The sequence below is a fragment of the Rhinatrema bivittatum genome, chromosome 18 (genome assembly GCF_901001135.1).
Source record: "Rhinatrema bivittatum chromosome 18, aRhiBiv1.1, whole genome shotgun sequence".
Classification (NCBI taxonomy): Eukaryota; Metazoa; Chordata; class Amphibia; order Gymnophiona; family Rhinatrematidae; genus Rhinatrema; species Rhinatrema bivittatum.
The window spans coordinates 51,867,906-51,876,563 of record NC_042632.1 but is presented as its reverse complement, the minus strand read 5'-3'; positions in this window follow the sequence as shown (position 1 = coordinate 51,876,563).

The following is an 8,658-nucleotide window of genomic DNA, read 5'->3' as shown; positions in this document are numbered from 1 at the left end:
AAAGAGATTGTCAAAACAGGTCTTCTTGTTCTTCTCTGTGGTGCAGCAAATTAAGGGACCTGATTCATCAAGGCATTTCCCCGTAGGCACAGAATGGGAGAAAAGCCTCAGTGAGTCGGGCTGCAGGAGAGAACTCACATCACTCCATGCACAAGAACGCAAACTTCTTCCTGAATGACTTCTTGGAGGAATTTGCCCCAACTCAATTAAGATGACGATGATGATGACGACGTAGCAAGTAAAGGAAGACGTTTTAAAATTTTTCTTTTGATATTAAGACTTTCATAGATGGTTACAGAACCTGCTGGTCGTGCTGGCTATATTATTGTTTTTTTGTAATTGCTCCTGACGTTTTAATTTGCGCTGATTGGATATCAAACATAAAAAAAAATAAGATTGTGCCATGGTCTGATCACTGTTTATTACTGTTCTCTAGGTGATAAACTTCCCACAGTGTGAGATGAAAATTCTTAGAAGGAAGTTGGATGTGGGAGGAACGAAAATTAGAATTACCAAATGGTCCCACTGAACAGATGGTAGATTGGTGGAACAATTCTTTAGAAAGCATTCTATAATGATTCAGCACCAATTACCGTAGTATGTAGGAAACTGCGTAAAAGTAAGGCCCCCCAGTATGCCAGGCCAGGGGTGGCTGAAGAACAGAGAGAGGCCCCACATGAGAGAGAGGCAGCCTGCTTGTGTGTGTGTGCTTAGGTGAGAGGCAGCTTGCTTGTGTGTGTGTGCTTAGGTGAGAGGCAGCCTGCTTGTGTGTGTATGCTTAGGTGAGAAGCAGCTTGCTTGTGTGTGTAAGTTTGAGAGTAGCTTGTGTGTATGTGCACGTGTGTGAGGCAGCTTGCTTGTGTGTGTGTGTGTGATCTGAACCCAGAACAATAATTTACCAACATGTAATGAACTTGCTGTTTATTTCCAAGACAAAGTTTGAAAGTTAGGTACCATTAAACGAGTACATGTTCATGCAGACTATTATTGATGGATATCAAGGACTGAAATGGGATACATTTGTGTCCTTAACCAGTCGAAGTTTGCAAACTGTTGTCTCATTGATTAAGATAAATAGTTGTATGCTGGATCCTTGTCCCTTTGGAATATTGAAATCTAAGCTGCCTGCAATTGACATTAATTACTATTATTAAGCAATACTTACAGACTGGTCAGGTGCCTACCGTTCTAAAGTGGGTTGTAGTAAAACCAGTCCAAAAAGATAATTCAAAGCTGAGTACAGACTTAACTAACCATCGCCCTGTATCCAATCTTTATACTATAAGTAAAGCACTGGAAAAAATAATATTGTTATAATGGGAACATTTTCGGGAAGAAAATAAGGTGTTGCATGTTGCATTAAGAGCAGTTTGGTTTCCATAAGGGATTTGGGACAGAGACCTAGTTGGTCTCTTTTAGGGATGATGATAGTAGATATTGTGGAATATCTGTGCAGCTGGACATCAGAGCTGCATTTGATTATGGCCCCCCTGTTAGATTGCTTATGAAGCTACAAGAAATGGGAAGAGGTGGTGTGGTGTACTGGTGGTTTCAGTCATCAACGTCAGGTCGATTTCAATAACAAAACATTGGCATGGTTCCCCATTATTATGAGGGTTCCTCAGAGGTCCTCCTTATCATCGCTATATATATTCGTACCCTTGAAGATGTTATGGATTCCTTAGGTTTTTTTTATTTAGTTTATTCAGTCTAGAGAGGAAGTCCCTCTTGCTGATCTTACTCGGAAGATGATGAAGATTAATAAATGGATGCCCTTCCGGAGGATGTGGTGAAGACCAGAACTGTGAAGGACTTCAAAGGGGCGTGGGATAAACACTGTGGATCCATAAAGTCAAGAGGCCGCCAATGAAGAGTGGGTGACTCGCCAGAATGATGGCTACTGCCTGGAGACAATACCCTTATTCAATAAACGTACACATGCTTACTGTGACTCCAACATCGTTCTAGCTTCAACAGCAAGAGGAAATGTGGAATAAAGGATCTGCACTCACAAAGGGGGGAGTAGCTGGCTTGTTACGGCGGTTACTACCCCAAACCAAATAAGCCTGTTACTTCTATTTCTATGCATATACAGCATAGTTCTCTGCTTCAACGGCAGGGGAGAAGAAAAAACTGATACTTCACGCATATCCAGCATAGCTCCCTGCTTCAACGGCAGGGGAGAAGAAAAAAGGGTTCACACTCACAAAGCGGGGAGTAGCTGGCTTGTTACGGCGGTTACTACCCCAAACCAAATGTGCCTGATACTTCACTTTCGATGCATATCCAGCATGGCTCTCTGCTTCAACAGCATGGGAGAAGAATAAACTGATACCTCAAGCTTCTCCAGCATAGCTCCCTGCTTCAACGGCAGGGGAGAAGATAAACAACCAATGGGCTGTATAACATAGTCTGAGTAAAACAAATAAGCATGGGTGTAGCTTGTTTATTGCGGCGGTTACTACCCCTACTACCCCTAACTTATCAGCTAGATATTCACTTGGATGCAGCTCCATCACTGCTTTCTACATTAATGGTGGGGGTGGAAAGGAAATAGAACCAAGAGCTAAGAGAAACAGATAAGTATGAGAGAAAAAAGTGTGTGAAGCTTGCTGGGCAGACTGGATGGGCCATTTGGTCTTCTTCTGCCGTCATTTCTATGTTTCTATGTTTCTATGGATGGAATCTCATGGGTTAGTTTTAGATCATGAAAAGACAATGGTTACATGGTTAGGCGAATCAGTATCCCAGTATTGTCTAATAATTATAAACTATTTGGTCACCCTGTGAAATTATAGAACATGGTATGGGATCTGGATTCTAAGCTTACTATGAAAGCTCAGATTGCTAATGTTGCCAAAGTATCATTTTTAAAGTTAAAAACCATTCACCCTTTATTAGGGATGTGCATTTGTTTCATTTGTTTAATTCGTTTCATACGTTTCCCATTATATGCCAATTAAATGTGCATTCGTTTCATATGTTTCATACGTTTCATATTACATGCTTGTATAGGAAACATATGAAATGCATGAAATGAATGCACATCCCTACCCTTTATATTATCTGTGGAGGAATTTAGAATAGCAGTGCAGGCAGTTGATTCAATCAGTTAGATTACTGTAACGCTCTTTGTCTGAGATTGCCAAAAAGATTAAGAAATTAGAATTGGTTCGAAGTGCTGCAATATGTGTGATTTTTGGATTACCATGGGGGAATGGTTTGACTCCTTATCAGAAAAAATTACATTGGTTACTGATAAGTGGAATAATTTGTTTTAAGGTATTGACCATGGCACATGTCATTGTTTTTGGTAAAGTACTGTCTTATGGAAAAGTTCAATTGGTATTTTTCTGGGTGTAATTTATGCTCTTTAGGAAAAAATGTACTTGCTACTCCATCCATTGCTTCTTTTTGTTTGCAGGTAACTGTCCATAGTGCTTTTTCTTTGGCTGTTCTTGTTTTATGGAACATTATGCCTGTAATGGTTCATCAGGAAAAAGATTATTTAAAGTTTTGGAAACATGTGAGATATTTCTCTTTGACTGGACATGTGCAGACTCAATGGTGAATTAAGTGGTGAGGACAGTGAAATTTCATTATAATTTTTCTTAAAAATATGATATTAGAGTATTTTATTTGTATTTTGATTTGTAATTGTTTTTATTATTTTTAACTGTTATGTGTATGTGATTATGTTATCCGCCTCCAATATATAAAATTGGTGGAATAAAAAGTGGAATAAATAAATAAATACTCTTCTATTTGCCTTACCAATAGGGTTGTTAGATTGGAGGTGTGTCCAAACCTTGTGGTCTCTGTGCTGGTGCTGCCTGCAGTCCAAGCCCCCCACCCTTGCACAATCAGCTGATGTCATGCAAAGAGTCCATTTTGATGTTCAATTAAATTTCAGCTTTTGGAAGCCCAAAATATTCTGTGTATTCAAATTCAGAAGTGCTTTCCTGTTTTCAGCATTCACTGTAAGGATAAGAGAAAGTTCAACTTTTTCAATGACATGAGGACAATCACAGGGAGCTTGGAGTAGCCTAGTGGTGAGCGCAGCAGGCAGCAAACAAGGGAAGCCAGGATTTAAATCCTGCTGCCGTGCCTTGTGAAGACACTTCACCTTCCATTGCCTCAAGTACAAATTTAAATTGTGAGCGCTCTAGGGATAGGGAACACCTACTGTACCTGAATGGAATCAGCTTTGAAATAGCTGACCAATCACAAAAGGTGAAATATATATATATAAATAAATAAAAAGTAAAAAGAAAACCTTTTCCAGCTAAGTGGAAGTTGATAGACGTCCTAAAGACCATCCAGATTTGTAGCATTTCTAATAAATGAACAAATCTCAAGACCCTCAAGACCCTCAAAACCTATCCATTGGTGAGAGGTAGAAAACCATTGCAAATACCATGGCAGCCCAGAGCATGGTGGGTTGTAACCTGAATGCTGATGATGATGCACATCTTGGTGTCATATTTGTAGACAAACCTCTGTGTCAGATGAATGGAGTGTACTGACGTTCTTCAGTTCCGGAGGCCTGATTCTCCAAAAAGCTTTTTTCTATGCCTACATGGGAAGAAAAGGCTTTTGATAATATCGACTTTAATATTTCTGTGTAGCCTTCCCCTAGATTTAAGTGCAATTCATGGAACCTTAATTGGTCTCTTAATCAGAATCCCAACTTTAATTTTAGGTGAATAATCCTCATTAGCAATCCTGAAATTCTTGTCATAGCTATCCTTGGATGCACCATTAATCATAGCATTGTCCATACTTCCTTTGTGGACCTTGTTAACGTGATAGAAAATAAACATCTTCCCTTTCCTGAGCCGTGCCAAACCTCGCAGAGGAAACTGGACGTCTGCATTGAAACAGGAAATGTTATGTGCCTGGCTTTGTCAACTGCTGCTCTGAGAATACATTGAGCTCCATACCTGAACAACCCCGAAGTTTACGTTTTCTACCTCTCTGGTTTAATTTTATCCACGCAAGTCGTTACCTGGATTAAAACTATTTTTGATAAAATCGGGGGTGTCCAGGGGAGTGTTCCAGACTGGGGCTAAGTCGAAGGGATCATTTATTCAGAGTCTCACCTGACGGCAGCATTAGTAGTTTGTGCTACCAGTATTACTGGACGCTGGACACTGGCCGGAGCGGGATGATTCTACTGCTCTGGCCAGCCTTGGAGGTTTGGGGGAGCTGTGGGTGGGGTGGAAAGGTGCAGGTTGGAGATCTAGATAGGAAGAATGGGGGGGAGGGGGCGGAAGGGATCCTGAATTTTATTTTTAATATTGGGGAAGGGGGGGAGGGATGTAGCGTCTCAGACCTCTTTGGCCAGAACTGTTTATTTTTTTATTTTGGGAAGCTGTGGGGAGGGGGCAGGATCAGGCAGTGCACCCTGACTGGTTTTTTTAGTATTTGGGGGGAGGGCGGGGAATAGGCCTGATGGCCTGAAAAGGATCTTTTGTTTGCTTGTTTCTATTTACATTATTGTCTATATTCTGAATAGAGCCGGTCAAGGTTCAAGTTACCCAGTCACACATACCTGGATAACTTTATTCAAGTAGATTCATTAGAATGGCTGAAGTTACCCAGTGTACATACAGTAGGAGACTTCGCCCACTGAATATTTGGCTAACATTATCCAGGAAAATGTATCCAGATAACTTTGCCACTCACCAGTCTGCTGAATATAGACCTGGATGTTTACAAAATGTTGTAACATTGCGGAACGAATTTTCAAAGGAGTTTCATGTGTAAGAATAGCGCGTACACGTGTAAGCACTGCAGCATGTTCACGTGTACTTGCTGTTTTATAAACCTCGAGATGTGCACGTGTACTTGCAGTAAGGCGCGTACATTTTACCAGGGGAAAAAAAGGGGCCAGTCTAGGATCCTTCCGGGGTGGGATTCAGAAGAACGCACACAAAGCTGATGTTTTGTAAGAGGTAAACGTGCATTCATTTACTGAACTAGTCCTAACGGACTCACGCAATTGATATCGGACATGGCTTTTGTCTGTAGTTTTTGGGTGAGAGACTGGGTGGATTGGTGAGGGTTCAGGGTGAAGTGCTAGAGGGTCCAGGTGAGATGGGAAAGGACTGGATGACCCGGCGGAGGTATCAGCGTACTGATAGGGGTATTTTCAGAAAGGCATTTGCACAACCTTTCATTCAGAGATAATGGGAACTGGGGGTAGGGATTCATGTGGAATTGGATCTACTTTAGGTAAATGTACATACAATCGCTGCTGGGCAGACTGGATGGGCCTTTTGGTCTTTATCCACCTTTATTTACCATATTAGGCAGACATGTTATTTATTTTTACGCACCTGAGATATTCGCATGTACATTTTGATAGGTAGAGAAAGTAAGCGTTTTCTATTTACTACAACATGCCCGCACTTTCAGGGCAGAAATATGTGGTATTTTATGAACTCGGCGGCACCCGCCACACAGTTTATAAAACGCTTGCCTAGATCTCCGCACATCCACGTACGTGCGCAAATTGCGTACCGTGGACAGTTTTGAAAGCTGGGCTCCGTTTACGTATTTACTTTGTTGTGTGATGTAGTGCAGCGCTGCCGGGGGGGGGAGGGGGGCAGGAATGGATAAGATACCATAAGGCGGCTGGTAATACTAGAGCCAGCCAGCAGGGGGAGCAGGTGAAGTTGAGAAACTACAACCACCTAGAACCACCACCTGACCTGTAGGGAGAGCCTGGAGGAGAGCAAGTGGCAGACTTGGACTAATGAGTAACACAGGTGAAGCGAGGGAGCTAGAGGCAGAGGGCGTGCCTAGGTAGCAGCAGTGACCAGAAAAAGCCAGTGCCAGGAAGCAAAGGAGAGAAGGAAATGGAGGTAGGTTCCGGGGGAGAGGAATCCTCCAGCTGCCTCATGGTTGCAGCCTAGCCAGAAAAGGGAAACTGAGAACCTGTACCCTAAGGGAAGTTAGGGCAGGGGTGTTTGCTGGTGAACTGGAGAGCCGGGGGGGGGGCTCAAACAGTACCTTTGCTCCAGCACCTGTGTTAAGGGGTTAGACTGCTGGAGAGCGGGGGCAGGGCCATTTGTGCAGCTCCTGAGGGGACGGAGCCAATGTAACAGATTCAGCTACTCTGCTTTATAAAATTGCTTTGAGGAACCTCTCTCTCTCTGTGTTATCTTTGGGGGTTGGGGACTGCTTCAACCCCACTACATACAAAGAGAACCCAGAAGCCCAGCAAAACCAGGGCCTGCGGAGACCTGAACCCAGGGAGTCCTGTGCGACTGAGGGACTCCAGGGATATCCAGGACTCGCGAGGGGCCTGAGCTGGAGGCAGAAGAGCGGCTCCCAGGGCAGCACGGGCGGTGAGCCTTCACAGTTGTTTGTTTATTTTTATTTAAATGTTTTTATATACCGTCATTAAGTTATTCACCATCATAACGGTTTACAATAGGGCACCTATATCAAAGGAAAATATATCTCATAATTTACATGGGTGGTGCCATTAGAATTCGGTAACAAACATGAGTTTATATCAAAAGACATTACTTGTGGATGAGTGTTGAGTAGAGTTTCATTCTGAAGGTTGACTATAGTTAAAAATAGGTTGAACTAATTCCATTAGGAGCTGGAAAATAGTCATTGGGTGCTTTATGCCGCTTATCTTTAAATTCATTTATTTAATTTCCTGCTTTGTTCTCCTTCTTGAAGGCTTGTTTGAAAAGCCAGGTTTTGAGTTGCGTTTTGAAAAATTTATGATTGCTCTGTAGTCTGAGGTCAAGGGGCATGGAGTTCCATATTGTGGGTCCGGCTAGAGATAATGCGCGATCCCTCACCTGGGTGAGTCTTGCTGTTTTTACGGATGGAATGGGTAGAAGTGCTCTGTTTGCTGATCTTACTAATACCAGATATCCAGCAGCACGTGTACACCACCAGATATACCCAGTTACAAGTTATCCTGATAAACGTATCCGGCTAACTTTAGGAGCGCCTCACTGCGGTTGTAAAAGTAACCGGCTAGCGCTGAATATCAGCATTTTTTGGATAAGTTGTCTGGTTAACTTTGCTCCACCGGAGAATGCCCCCGCACACCACCCCACGGAGATATCCAGGTAAGTTGTTAGCTGGCAGCGAATCCGGTGGGAATTCTGAAGCCCCTAAGTGCTGACTTTGCCAGACAAACCTCTCTCAACGTGAACCTCGTGTTTGTTTGTTTTTTTTATAGTGAATGTAGTGCTCGTGCCAGGTTGCCAGCACTAGAAATGAGTCCTCCTTTAATCCCTGAGATGGGAGGAGCACCATCAATGCTATTGTAGAAGGCTTCCCTCTCTGGCTCTATCAAGGTGCCTGACCTCTGCCCTGCGGGACTAGGGGGGGTACTCTGGACTCCTTCTTTGCTGAGCCTGCTAGCCACATCCCCAATACGCCTCATTGGAAGGAAGAGTTCAGGGGACACTCATTCAAGCAGGACTGAACCGAGACTGCTGCTGCCTTTCACATGAGTCACTAAACTGATGCTAATGCATTGCATTCAGTTGAACGGCTTCACAACTTCCTTCTCTGTGCTTCAGTGCTGCTCACTATGCGAAGCCCAGATGCAGTGGCTGAGTTTTCTAACACAGTGGCAATGAGCGCATATCCTCAAACCCAAATCGGGGAAAAAAAAAA